The sequence below is a fragment of the Macrobrachium nipponense genome, chromosome 47 (assembly GCF_015104395.2).
Source record: "Macrobrachium nipponense isolate FS-2020 chromosome 47, ASM1510439v2, whole genome shotgun sequence".
Classification (NCBI taxonomy): Eukaryota; Metazoa; Arthropoda; class Malacostraca; order Decapoda; family Palaemonidae; genus Macrobrachium; species Macrobrachium nipponense.
This window is the reverse complement of record NC_087222.1, coordinates 36,587,755-36,602,598: the sequence shown is the minus strand read 5'-3', so window position 1 is coordinate 36,602,598 and position 14,844 is coordinate 36,587,755. Positions and strand designations below refer to the sequence as shown.

The 14,844-nt window shown below is 42.9% G+C and overlaps 1 protein-coding gene and 1 pseudogene across 3 annotated transcripts in view; one reads left to right on the top strand and one right to left on the bottom strand.

The window, feature by feature from the left end:
- Positions 1 to 14,844, top strand: part of LOC135204507 (hemicentin-2-like) — a 111,446-nt gene that overhangs the window by 59,522 nt on the left and 37,080 nt on the right. The gene's annotated exons all lie outside the window — the stretch shown is intronic.
- LOC135204911 (TBC1 domain family member 9-like) overlaps positions 1 to 14,844 on the bottom strand; it is a 42,417-nt pseudogene that overhangs the window by 13,866 nt on the left and 13,707 nt on the right.

Genomic DNA, 14,844 nt, shown 5'->3' with positions numbered 1-14,844 from the left:
AAGAAGGGACTCTTGGTTGGGGTACCTTCGAAGTCTCGAAAGACTTAAGAAGATCATGAAGGTCTCTTGTTTTGTTGGCTAAGTCCAGTCCTCTATGCCTAAAGACTACAGAAAGCACACTTCTGTAGCCTTTTATCGTAGGCACCGCTAAGCGAACTTCATTTCTCAAGTAGAGAAGGAAGTCTGCGATCTGGCTCACAGAGGTATAGGTGGCGGAAATGTCTTTCTTCCTGCACCAGCTCCGGAAAACAGCCCACTTGGATTGGTATACGGCAATAGAAGAAGGTCTTCTTGCCGTTGCGATTGCTTCCGCCACTGGTCTTGAAAAACCCCTCGCTCTGGCCAACTTCTGGATAGTCTGAACGCAGTCAGACTCAGAGCAGGGAGGTTTTTGTGATACCTCTCGAAGTGGGGGCTGTTTGAGTATATCTATCCTTGGAGGCAGAGTCCTCGGAAAGTCTACAAGAAAGGACATGACCTCTGTTGAACCAGTCGGTCGCTGGGCCAGAAGGGGGCGATGAGAGTCATCCTCGTTCCCTCTGATGCCGCGAATTTTCTTATCACTTCCCCTAGACCTTGAACGGGAAAGGCATATAACGTCTAGTCCCCGTCCAGTCCCAAAGAGGGCGTTCTACTGCTACTGCTTCCTGGGTCTAGAACTGGTGAGCAGTACAGCGGGAGTCTCGTTGTCCTGGAAGTTGCGAAGATGTCTACGAGAGGACATCCCCATAACTTCCACAACCTCTGGCATATTTCCTGATGAAGAGTCCACTCCGTTGGCAGAAGTTGACCTTGTCGACTGAGCAGATCTGCACGGACGTTTTCTACCCCTGATATGAATCTCGTCAGTATCGAGACGTCGTGTGCCTTCGCCCATCAACAGGATCTCTCCTTTGCAAGGAAGAACAGGGATCGAGAGTGGGTTTCCTCCCTGTTTCTTGAGATATGCCAGGGCTGTGGTGTTGTCCGAGTTGATCTGCACCACATTGCCGGAGACTTCGTTCTGAAAGAACGGAGCGCCAGATGAACTGCATGCCAGCTCCTTGAGGTTTATGTGCCAGGACAACCTGTTCCCCTCTCCAGGTGCCTGACACTTCCTCCCCCCCCAGTGTTGCTCCCCACCACCGTTGGAAGACGCGTCGGAAACACACTAGGTCGGGGTTCTGAAGCTTGAGGGAAAGACCCTCTGCGAGCTTCAAAGGGTCGGTCCACCATCTTAGGTGTCCCTTTAACCTCTTCTGATAACACCAGAATCGAATCCAAAGTGTTTTGGTGCTTCCAATTGTTCGGCTAGGAAGAATTGAAGAGAGGTCCCCTGAGGTTGCAACCTCCTCCCTATGGGAAACCAAACTTCTCCAGTGAGGAAATGGTCCCCAGCCAGACTCATCCATTCCCTCACCGAGCATGCATCTTCCCCAGAAAGGTTGACACTTTGCTTAGGCAATCTAGTGTTGTCGCCCCTGGGACGGAAAAGCCCGAAAAGCCACTGAGTCCATCTGAATCCCCAGATAGACTAAAGACTGAGAAGGGGTCAGATGTGACTTTTCGAGGTTCACCAGAAGCCCCAGGGACTTCGTTAACGTCAACGTCGTGTGAACGGTCCTCCAGACACCGGTCTTTCGAGGAGGCTCGTTACGAGCCAGTCGTCCAGGTAGAGAGAGATCCTGACATTGGAAAGATGAAGCCACCTCGCAATGTTCTTCATCAGTAGGGTGAATACCATGGGAGCAGTGCTGAGTCCAAAGCAGAGAGCCCTGAATTGGAACACTTTTCCTTTCAAAGGCAAACCGCAGTATTTCCTGGACTGGGGGTGGATGGGGACGTGGAAAATACGCGTCCTGGAGATCTAGTGAAGCCATACCAATCCCCCGGTCTCAAAGCTCCCATCACTGACTGAGGTGTCTCCATCTTGAACCTCTGCTTGATGACAAAGAGGTTCAGGCTGCTGACATCGAGTACCGGTCGCCATTCCCCCGACTGCTTTGGCACCAGGAACAGTCTGTTGTAAAATCCGGGGGAATTCAAGTCGGAGACCTGTTCTACCGGCGTGTTTCACGATCATCTGATCTAACAGATCGTAAAGCACTTGTTGTTTTTCTCCCCGATAGGAAGGAGACATGTCCCTGGGTGTCGTAGACAGCGGGGGGTGGTTTCAGGAACGGGATCCGGTAACCCTTCTTTAAGATGTCCACGGACCATTTGTCCGCACCTCTCTCTTCCCAGGCTTGCGCAAAAAGCTGAAGCCTGGCTCCAACCGGTGACTGAAGGACTTCTGCTTCACTTCTTGTTCTTGGCCAGCGCCGTGGCTCTGCCTCTGGAAGCGCCATCTTCCGAGGGGCTGGTCTCGAGGAAGAACTACCTCGAAAGGGGCTTCGATTTCTTGATAATCGAAACTCCCGAGGACGAAGGAACCGCAGGTCTCCTTGAGATTGTGCGAGGAGATCTTGCGTGGCCTTCTCCTGTAGACTGGTCGCAATGTCTTTTACCATAGCCCTGGGGTAAGAGATGATCCGAAAAAGGAGCGAAGAGCAAGTCTGCTTTCTGTGATGGAGAAACAGATTTCGCTGTAAATTGCAAAACAGGGATCTCTTCTTCAAGAGCCCTGTGCAAAAGTGAGCTGTAAGCTCCTCCGAACCATCTCTGACGGCCTTGTCCATGCACGACATTACGCTGGACAGCTCCCCCAGACTAATCGAGTCGGAACTCCTAGACTTGGCATCCAGAACTCCCAAACACCAATCTAGAAAGTTGAAGACCTCTAACGTCCGAAAGAGGCCTTTAAGGTGGTAGTCCATTTCCGTAGTTGACCATAAAACTTTCGAAGAGGACAGGTGAGACCTCCTCGAGGCATCCACAATGCTGGCGAAGTCTCCTTGGGCTGACGAGGGAAGTCTAATACCTACGTCTCCTCCCGTCTCGTACCAAATGCCAGCCTTCCCACTAAGTCTCTCGAAGGTGGCAGGGCAAAAGAAGTCTTTCCCTGAGACTTCCTTTTCTCCATCCAGTCATGACCTTACGAAGAGCCCTCTTAGTTGAAAGGGACTTCTTCATCCTGACGGAGAAGTGTGCCGAGAACCTTGTTGATCTTGGACGAAGAAAGTTGTGAAGGAGGAGAGCGAGGAGCCTCCGGGTGAAACGTCTCTCCAAACAAATCTGATTGAAGAAGGCGGGTCAAAACCTGGTAGTCGGAAGAGACTGCCGCCCAAAGTTTCTCGTAATCACTTCAACCCGAAGCGTCACTAACCTCTGCTTCCGACACAGGTGAAGTTGGAGGCAAATAGGCTGGACCAAGACTATCTGGTCTAAGTTTCCACGAGGCGCGTTGCTGTGAAGTGGAAGGTAAAGCTGACTCATTAATAGGAGCTCCGGTCGAATCTCTAAGACCCGGAGCAACTTGCAAAGAATCATCACAAACAGGTGGGGGGCGACGAAACTCCACATCTTCGTCCACCCGAGCGTCCGCTGGCGCACACCTGGCGTCCACTGGCGCACATCTGGCGTCCACTGGCGCAACACCTGACTTGCTCCACTGGCGCATACCTGGCGTCCACTGGCGCACGCCTGGCTGCCACTAGCGCGGGATTGGCGTCCACTCGCGCGCTGCTGGCGTCCGCTGGCGCACGCTTGGCGTCCACTGGCGTGCGAATGACATTAACTAAGGCGCGCTTAACATCTCGTGCGCGCTCTGCTTCCTCTGGAGCACTCTTAGATGCAACTTGCGTTCGCTTGGCTTCCGACCGAGCGTCAGGAACGTGAACTTGCACCGAAGCGTTCACGCAAGTATCAAGCTCTCGCACCGCAAGCTTACGAGCGGGTAATACCGCTTCATGCGCCGAGCGAGCAAAATCCTCTTCACGTCCTCCAGAGAGCCGCTGGGGAGTCGCACGAACTCTAGCAGGCGAGGAAAGTGGAGAGATAGACGAGCGAGGAGAGGGGGAGGGAGACCTTCTAGATCTCTTCACAGGAAGACGGTCATCCTTTCTCCTGGGACGTGGTTGCGTCCCTTTCTTAGCAAGAGCATCAGCAAGCTGTTGCTGCAAAGAGCGCAGGATCTTCTCAGTAGGAGAGGATTCCTTGTCAGGTGACGGGCTGATCCTGTGAGAAGGCGAGGGGCGAGGGGACGCCTTCTTCCTTCTCCCAGAAACTGCCGTAGCACGCGCTCGAGAGCGACTGGGGCGCTCCACAAAGTCATCCTCCGATGACTCCTTGCGCTTCTTCTGTGGCGGGAAAGCAGCGAACACACTCTCAGGCGAAGAACGCCTCTCGAGAGCCAAAACTGGACGTGAAGCGTCACGATCACCAACGCTCCTTTTCAGCGGGCGTGAAATAGAGTGCGAGCTCCACCTCCCCCCCCCCCGCCCCTTGTGCGGGGAGGAAGCCTCTGAAGAAGAGAAACACTCTTTCAGGAGACGTGCACGCGCACGCTCTTTGGCAGTTTGTGTAACGTCCACAGATACTGCCGAAGGCACGTCAGATCGGTGGGTGTTCCCCGTAACCCTCCTGCGGCTTTCGACATGCCCTCTCCCTGAAACCTGGGAGTCCGGCAGCGGTCTAGGCCTAGAGGCGAAATGGGGCCGATCTGACGCACCCTCCACCAACGAAGGAGCACTGTCACTGCACTTTGCACCTTCACATTTGCCTTCTAAGGCGAGCACTTTCGATTCTAAATTACGAATCGACTCTAAGATAAGTGTAAGGGTATTACCCTCTACAGACACTGCTTCAGGGCCCGAAGGCAACACTACAGGGTTAGGAGTAGTGATTAAAGGAGGGTTAGTAGGAGAAACATGAGCTTCCTGCCGTTTACCTGAAACGCTCCTGGAGGAAGACCTCCTTAACCTATCCCGTTCAAGCTTACGCAGATAGGACTCATACGCTCTCCCATCCAGAATCAGAAAGACACTCACATTCTTTGCAGCGACTTTCATACATGCAAACATGCTCTCTGCAACTCTTACACAAAGTATGAGGGTCTACTGATGCTTTCAGTAGCCTACCTCGACAATCACTCCTGGTACAAAACCTGGCGCTAGCCGAACTAGAACCAGGGACATCTTATTTAAAGAGAAATCAAGCCAAAATCAATCAAATCCACAATTAACGTGTGCCTAGCCACCGATCCAAAAGTCAAGATACCAAAAAATCAAAAAGGGGTACTTATAGTAGCCAAGTTTCCTAAATTCAAGACGGAGGTGCTGAAAACTGTGTTTACAACACCGGCGACAGAAAAATTATGAATAGAAAATGGGAATGATTCCTGATACCCGCCTCCCAGCGGCGGGAATGGGTACTAACCACCTGACTCCCACTACGTGTGTCGTAAGTTTTTTAATTTCTGTCGGACTTCGGAAAATACAGCTATATATATATCTGACAGGTAAGTTTCATGAACAAAGTGGTATTTTTGAGTGAAGCTTAGTGCAGATTGAATTAAGTGGGAGACACAGAGGTCTTCCTTGTAATGAGGGGATTTCTCTTACCTGAGGAAATTCATCTAACCTTTGCTTTTCTAGTTTAAGTGTTTACAACAATCAGTAATTTGAGCCAAAGAATGAGGTTATTTGCAACAAACATTTTTATGTACGAAACAAATTTGCCGAGTTGTAGTTTACTGTGGCACTATAACATTATCAGGGAGACAATTTCACTTTCATTTGCTGGAATGAAAAAAATCTCTGGTACAGATTGGCTGTGACACTTGAATAATTCAACTGCTGTATATTTTGTTATATACCCCTCATAAGGACCACAAAACATTTTCTAATTTTCTAATCATTTTCTGATTCTCTAATCACTATCTACTAGGTCTGGCTTGATAAGCTAGAACAGCCTCTCACGCAACCTGAATTCTGGTAACTGCACCCTCATCCTGACTGGAGACCTGTTCACCACATCAGTCACATTCTGGCCAAAGCAGAGACAGTACTATTCGACTGTGAAAAGCCTTATTAAGGAGGCTTCATTACTTGTCAGCCAAAATCATACAACTAAACAACAAAGATTATAACATACCTGAAAATATCATCCACACCTCAGGCCTAATATCGTCCGGTAACCCTTCCAAAACAAGTCGCGCCGTTTCTACCGTTCTGTACATTGTGACGCCTCTACCATACTCATTCCAGTGTCGTTCCCAAAGAGCTAGCTTCCGTTTATCGTGCTCTCCCTCCTGAGGAGTTGAATGTAAGAAACTTGAGTTAATCAAGAACATATGCATATAGAAACTACTTGTCCCTTGTTACCTGATGTGTGTGTAACTGTAATAACTATAATGCCCTCTTAAAATCTTTATTTCTGCACACTTATGGGTGGGCTTGTAACTATTAAGACTAAGACTCAAATGGAAGAATATGTCTCAGGTTTTGTAGTGACAAGCATATACAAAGTGTGGAGAAATTGAGAAGAGGACACTGTGTTTATCACAGTTATTGAATCAACAGTCATGAGTTTTCCACCAAGCATCACGGAAATGGACTGCAGGCTACCTCAATGAAGTTACCAGTAATGTAAAACATACCTGTGGATAACAATGAATCAGCTGGTCATGAAATCCTAAATTATCAACAGGGAAGTAAGCCAGATACTTTCATCTGGAGATACCAACCTCGAGGTCTTCCTCAGGTCCTATACACAGCGTCCTCAACGGCAACATGATAGTTTCAGCTTCCAGACACTCCGAGCTGCTGCTGACTCCATTTTCCTGGCTGCCAGGAGAACCTAGAGATAAACAACAAGCGTGGGTACAACTGACGCTCCCAGAGAAACTACAAATGGTATACAGTGGTCAGCCTTCCCCGTATTTCACGGGGGATGCGTACCAGACCGCCCCATGAATAGTTAGAACTTGCGAATAGTTGGAACCCTTATAAAAATGCTGAAAACAGCCTATTTTGTTAGTTAAAACTCAAGAAAAACCCACTAAAAATTTTTATACTTGTTTTTTTTTAATAGTTTTATCACAAAGAATTGCATTTTATGATGAATTGATAAATAAACCAGGAATCTGTGGATATTTCTCATAGAGAAATACAGCAAATATGTGGATTTTCCGTGAATAATGCGGAGAAATGTTCCCGAGAGAAATCCGTGAATGTGTGAGTCTGCGAATCCAGAGAACGCAAATACGGGGGGTCCACTGCATTAAAAAAACTGCTGGAAGAAAGAGAATATGAACGGAGGTACAGTAAAACGAATTAAAGGGATTGAAGCTTGGAGACAAAGGGACGCTGTATAGAACTTTCAGTAATGCCTACAGTGCATTCCACAAGGTGCACTGGTGGCACTACCCCTCACGTGGGATGTCCCATAGGCATGTGAGAATAACAGTTCTACATTTTTTTATATCTCATGTTGCAATGAGACATAAAACAAAACTCCAAGGAAATCGTAATGACTAATCTTGACTCATGTATATTAGCTATGGCTTTATTTGGGCATATATTCGGATTATTTATCACATAATATCTGCACACAGTGTCATTAAGAGGCATCATGGAGTTTAAGAGCTTAAAACTCCCTAAATTTATTAGAGAAGGACGTTAGACAGAGGGCTGACACGCTCCAGTTGACCTTAAATCATATGCAAATACAAGAGAAGCGAAAGTTATCTTTACGTGGAAAATTAAGGTGCACAGTTGTGCTGGAGTGTGATCGGGAGACGTTGGATCAAAAGATTGTGAGACTGGACGTATTCTAATAAGAAAGCACAATGACGGCAACACAGGTAATGAGGAGAACAACTTTACTGACACAGGCTGTTGTTTGTTGACAACAAGGCATGCCTGGAACTGGGATATAAATACATCGATCTAACATTTCTTTCACTGGTATCAGTCCAGTCTCAAAAAGGCTGAAAATCAGCCCTTAACAGCAAAATCACAAAACCAATCAATGTAACTTGACTTACTTTGTGAGGTCGGACTTGAATATTCAACCTTCTCCTCGCTAATGGAGTTGCTGCGCGTTCCAGGTTTTCTGCCGATGTTATCCGGTAAAGCACTAAAAACGAAAAATACATTCATCTCGCAACTGCAAGAAAGATGTCACTCGAGTTATAATCACTCAAAAAACAATGAGCACTGCACTGCCAATTTCTTAACAAATGAATCAACAATGCTAAGCACTTAGTACTATAGTATTTCTTAAACTCTAAACACAGCCAACATAATAGAAAAAGCAAGTGTTTTTTTGGTTGTCAACTTTCTTTGACTGGCCTTGAAGGTTTAAAAATGATTGCTGTGCTGAGTAATTTTGAAATCAATCAATATAAATGCACAGCAGTTATTTCCATCAAACAAACTGGGTTCCCAACCTGTGGGTTGTACTACACCCCTGAGGTTTAAATTTGGGGTTCTGAAAATCTCTGATAGTCTCGGGTGAAAAATCGGTACGTCAAGAGTTACGTTAGACAATGTTGTAATGTGAAAGCGCATTTAATACTTCCCTACGACCATTTTTCTGATCTTGCTTTCATTTTTCCTCCTAAAATTTGCAATCTTTACACATCTGAAACCAACGTATTGCATTTCACTGTCTCCGTCTGACCAACTCACTGCGAAACATTCTGAACCATTTCCTTCTATGTTACCCATTTCTTAATGCATCTTTACATCTCTTATCTTCTTCCCCCCTTTCAGTCCTTCATACTCTGCACATAGTCCGCAAACAGCTAATCTTACAAGAATACTTGTTCAATGATCCATTCATACAATCAAACTTTGACTTCCATACACACTCCTGGACGCTTCCATTGTCATTCTTCAGTAACTGACCTCAGGCTTTTATAGTATACTCCTAAATACCTATACAAATTGACCTCTTCAATCCTTCACCCTGACACTGAAAACTTGAAGTTGGGGGCCATTTAAATGTGCAAAGAAATGTTGACACAAGCAGCTATTTAAAAGTACGTACAAGGAATTGTTGTCACAAAAGCCATTCAAAAATACAAGAAATCATTAACACAAGCAGCTATCAAAAAGTACAGGGAACTATTGATACAAGCAGCTAGCATTTAAAAATACTACTACAAGGATTTGTTAAGACACAGAGCCATTTAAAAGTACAGGGAATTAACAACACAAGCAGCTATTTAAAAATAGAAGGAACTGTTCACACAAGCAACTATCTATAAGTACTACAAGGAACTGATTAAAAAAAATGTTCAATTTAGCAGCCGTTTAAAAGTAGGAGTTGTTGAGTTGTTGACCCAACCAATATGAAGCTTTAGAATTAAATTAAACGTTATGGTCATGCAAACTCACTGCCTTTTACAGTGATGTCAAAGGCAGTGATTTGCACTACAGCATGGGACACCCTTTATGTGGACAATATATAGAAAAGAATATATAGAATTTAGGCCAAAGGCTGGGACTTTTGAGGTCATTCAGTGCTGAAAAGGATTGAGAGTAGAAAAGTTTGAAAGGTGTAGCAGGAGGAAAACCTCAAAGCAGTTGCACTATGAATCAATCAATGGGAGAGGTTGGAAAGTAAGATGGGAGAAAAACAATATGAACGGAGAGGTTGTAGCTGGGGCCCAATGGGACGCTGCAAAGAACCTTAAGCAATGCCTACAGCACTAACCCCCTACAGGGTTTATAGATAATAAAAAATAAATGCTGACAAAATGTAGAACCCAGGCAAAATGGAAGGGAAATGAGAGGGTGAATCATGTCCCACACTAACGGGAGGGATGAGTCACAAGGCGAATTTAACCTTACAGAGAAGGATATCCATCAGTATTCAAGTGGTCTTCACCTTCTCTTTTACCGACTGAAAAACTGTTGCTTTAAACTTTGAACAGACGTAGGGTTACCCAGGGCAATGAATTGCTTAGTTCAAACAGAAGGTGTCGCTTACTTCTTGGTCGGGATGGTTCTTCCCAGCATCTCGGAAAGCTTCCTTATGACGAAGTCCCTGTCTACCGACATCGTTGAAAAGAAACATTGCTCGAACTGCTCTGGGTGGTGCAGAGGAACAGCGCCCGTTTACCGAGCTGTTTTCCTTTGATGTTGTCTATGCGCTCCACACTCAGCACTTCTCGTAAGGGACACACGATGCTGACCAGGTTGGCAATCTGTGAGAATGAATATGTACTGTTGTTATATGGCTGACAAAATGAAACTTTAATATATGCATTTTAATACAATTTTATGTATTTATAAATTTTTTATTTCTTTTAAATAAGTGGGGTCTCTTCATTCTGTATCTTTACATTCTCTTATTTTCTGGTAAGTGCCATATTCTTTGGAGGCTTGAATTTCAAGTCATGTCCCCTGTGGGTTTCTTCCTATGAATAGGGTTCATCTTCTGATATATATAATATAATTTAAAATAGTACTAAGTAGTAAGAGTCCTTAAAATGGAGAAACAAATCCAGAGAAACTAATCTCTGATTGAAAAGGGGAACCGAACAGATTTCCAAAAGCTCTCTGTAAAGTTTTATCTTTGAATATATGTACAACTACATACCTGTGGTTTGTTTTTCCAATAATAATAACAATTCTGTGAAAAATTCAATGCATCCTTATTTTTGGACTAAAATTCCGTAGACTCAAAATCTGTATTAACTTCACAACAGCCTTAGGATATGTTCACATAAAACTAATTGCTTTTACGCCAAAGTGAATCCTGTCCTGTACATTACGTACATGATTCTCACAGACAGACTTCTTGTCAAGTTCCTGATACTTGAACATAAAAAATGCAACCTACTACATGAAGTTTAATTCAAAATAAAAAGTCCTCGAGTTAGAAAAAATAAAACTACTCACCTTGCTATCGAAACAGATATAATTCGGAGAGACATACAAGGTTCCACTGATGTAGGACTTCTTGTAAGGGGCCCAGAGAAAACAGGTAGTCGATCCATTCCAACTTCTCACTAAGAGGTAACCTATAATGGAGTAACACACCGCAAGTTTATTTTTGCTAACATTAATGGAGTCGGATCCGCACATGCCTATAGTTGAGTAACACTTTAGTCCTTTACCGTAACAAAGGGAACACCAAGGCATTCAGTTAACTTTATGGGTTGGCCTATGGTCATTTGAAGAAGGTACATAATGAATGTTTTGCAAACTGCATGTCTAATGTGCAACATTATCCTCAAAGTTATCATCTGAGTGTGTAATACTCTCTACACCAAACAGCAATTTTATTTTTACATATGAAACTAATCCTAATACATACTACTCTTGTATATTTCAGAATGGAGGCTATTAAAAATCCCCAGCACCTGATAAACTTTAAATAAGTTCTTCTCGAAGCACTTAAAAAACACTCGCACGTACCTGAATTTACTGCGGTACATATCAGAATGGAGCTCTGGCATCCAGGTCTCTCTTCAGGAAGATGCCTTCTTAGGGAATTTTTCTTACTGAAATGAAACACCAAACAATTGTTCATTTTCAGGCCACAAAAACAAAATCTGGTCAGGGCTTCTTACAATGAGCAACCATCAACTATACAAAATTGGGTTTGCAATGAGGAAATACATACTTTACATATTCCTTACAGAATATACACAAAGCCATGTGAAGCTATGTTAAGCAATTATCATGTCAATAAAGTTTTAAATTATATAATACAATATTGGAAAAAACTATGAGATAGGAAATCTCCTGCAAGGAGCAAGTTCCTTACAAATGTTATGGCACAGTTAAAGATCATCGAGGGTGGAACTGAAACAGTATCTGAATGAGAAACAAATGTCATAAAACAAGTATACAACCAAATCAATTTTACCCGTCGACAAAAAATTCCCTACAGTGGCTGCCCTTCCAAGATTTTGAAGTGGCAAAAACATCAACTTATTCAAAACGATTTTGTGTAGTATAGTACATACTTACAAATCATTGCCTACTTACAGCCTTAAAACTTTTGTTTCAAACAACACGATTAATACGACAACACGACAGGGACCTTTCTTTGCCATGGCAGCAGTTTTGCATATCCTAACCAGCTACCTTCAATAGAAAGCTTCGCTCCAGAGTAGATACGACATAACCAGAAGAAAGGGGTACAGAAATTGGGCATATATGTAAGTGTTCATAAAGGAACAGATGGAAAAAGTATAATTTGTAATAAAAGTATACCCTATATATTTTGTGTGTTTGTATGGTGTTTTTATGTTGCATGGAACCAACAGCTTTATGTGACTTCCGAACCATGTCGAGAGTGAACTTCTATCACCAGAAATACACATCTCTCACACCTCAACGGAATGCCCAAGAAGTATTGAAAGTATATGTTCATGTGCTTGTAAACAAATAAACAGTTTCCTTTTATATATCACACCTTGACTTTGGCTACACAGTAATCAATTAAGTGTTATTACTAATTTAGTTAACACCTTTGTTTGCAAAACTTTATGCTACGGAAATTTAAACTTACCTGACTTTAGTCAGCAATTCTTTGTCTTCAGTGAATTCTTCATCATTTATTAATCTGAAAAATAAAATATAGAATGTAAGAGTAGTACTCTTATCTTCATTAGACATTTTCAGCAAATATAAAGAAATCCTTAATATAGTTAACAATTAAATAAAAGAACTTGTAAACAAATTTTTTCCTTTTCCCAACAAGACTAATAGATTTTCATAAGTGAACATCACATCCAAGAGAGGTAGGCAGTCCCTGGCTTACAACACTTTCCACTTATATTCATCAGAAATCATTTCCAGGTTTACAACACATATTCCCGGGTTACGGCGCTATGACGCCGATCTGACAAGAAATAGGACTCCAAAAAAGGCAAAATAATCAATATTTGTAGGTTTTTTTTATGAAAAATGCAATAAAATGCAGGTCACATAGTTTTTAATACACCCAAAGCATTAAAAAGTGTTTTCTTTGGATTTTTTACTATTTTCAATGATGTTCCATCGCAAACCAGGGAATGCCTGTACGTATTGATTTTTTTTTTTACACCCCTGTGGGGGTTACCACTTTGCCTGTGGCTCAACTAGTAACCTATCCTTTGGATAGCCTTGCAATACTCAAAATTTCAACAAAGTCGTCTGATTGATTAACTTCATAGTATGTAAAGAAAAATACATCACCAAAACTTATTACAGCATTTCAAATTTAATGTCCACCAAAAGAAGCTTGTTAAGCCCAAGCAGTGTGGAGTCCTCGACCTCTAATCAACCTCTAAAAGAACGATTTTCTTTTGTCTTCGATTCACTGACTCAAGTGTTTAGCTAGTACCACGCACTGTATGTACACAATGGGGTGCATTTTGCATTCACACAATAGCATTATTCTTAGGCAATTTTCTTCAGATGTACATGGTTTTTACAGCTACAATGCATTCATCTAATTGATATGATAAAAATATTGACGGTAATTTGTAATGTCTCTGATAAGAGGATATGACCAACTTTGATCACACTGCAAAAAAATTATCAAGTATTTTCAGTATTCTGTCAACGTTAAAAGATTGAGAGCTACGGTGGTCCCCTTGCATTCACGGGAGATGTGTACCAGACGCCCCCGTGAATAGTCAGAATCCACAAATAGTCGGAACCCCTAAAGTAAAAACACTGAATACAGACTATATTGGTAGGTAAAACTAAAAAAAAGAAAACACTAAAAGTTTTTATATCTGGTTTTTTTGATATCACAAAAAGTGCATTTATTATGAAATTGATAAAAACCTGGAATTTCTTAATATTTCTCATAGAAATATACAGCAAAAAAGGCAAATTTCCCACGAATAATGGGTAGATATGGTCCACAGAGAAATTCCCGAATACAGGGAGTCCACCATAAATCTAAGAGATAAACCAGTGCTACCTACACTGAGCACCAACCATAGCCCAGGACTACTTACTAACGACAAACACATCCCAGGTTTACTTACTGTTTCATTGCCATGTTTGCCAACTGTTCCATCAACTCATAAGTTTCCTTCTTTCTGAGTAGCATGGAGAAGTAGTGCTGCAAGGAAACAAGTTGAAACGATCAGTATCGAGAGTTTTTGTCATCAACAAAGAACACTTTCTTTCCAGTTTTCATTATTGGTCAAGGTATCGTTCCACGGCTCGATAACATCGAAGGGAACTTTTTTGCTTTTACCTCATGGTCTCGAGTCGAGACTCGGATGCTGTCAGGGAAAATGAGAGCGTTGGTGCAGTCCAGAAGGATGACGTCCCTCCATCTCACGATGACCCTCGTCTCTTTGCCCAGGAGGAACGAGTAGAAGCAAAGATAATTGACGCTCAAGTATAGCCACCCTTGGCGAGGAAGACGGTTCAGCCAATAGCTGCAAAAAGGGCCCAAGGCCGGGTTAGGTAACGGATCGAAATTTGGATTAAAATTTAGGACTGAACAGCTTAGCCATATCATATCATATATAGAATAAAGCATTTTGGCCAAATGCCAAGTGCTGGGAGCTATGAGGTCATTCAGTGCTAAAAGGGAAATCGACAGTCAAAGATTTGAAAGGTGTAACAGGAGGAAAACCTCACAGTTGCACTATGAACCAACAGTTAGGAGGAGGTGGATAGCAAGATGGTATAACGAGAATATAAATGGAGGTACAGTTAAAGGAATGAAACGGGTTGCAGTTAGGGACCAAAGGGATGCTCCAAAAAACATTGTCATGCCTACAGTACTCCATCTGAGGTCCACTGATGGAACTAATCCCCTACGGGAATAGCATATCCATAAAATTTCATAATTCAAACTACATGAATAATCTTTAGATAAATTTTCTTAAAAGTTCCTCTACCTGTCATTTCCTAACTTAAAAACAGCAAAAAAGATTCTCAAACTACCAACATCCTCATAACAGCCAGTTCCTAAGGTAAATATTTCCAAAAATCTATCCATGAATCAATT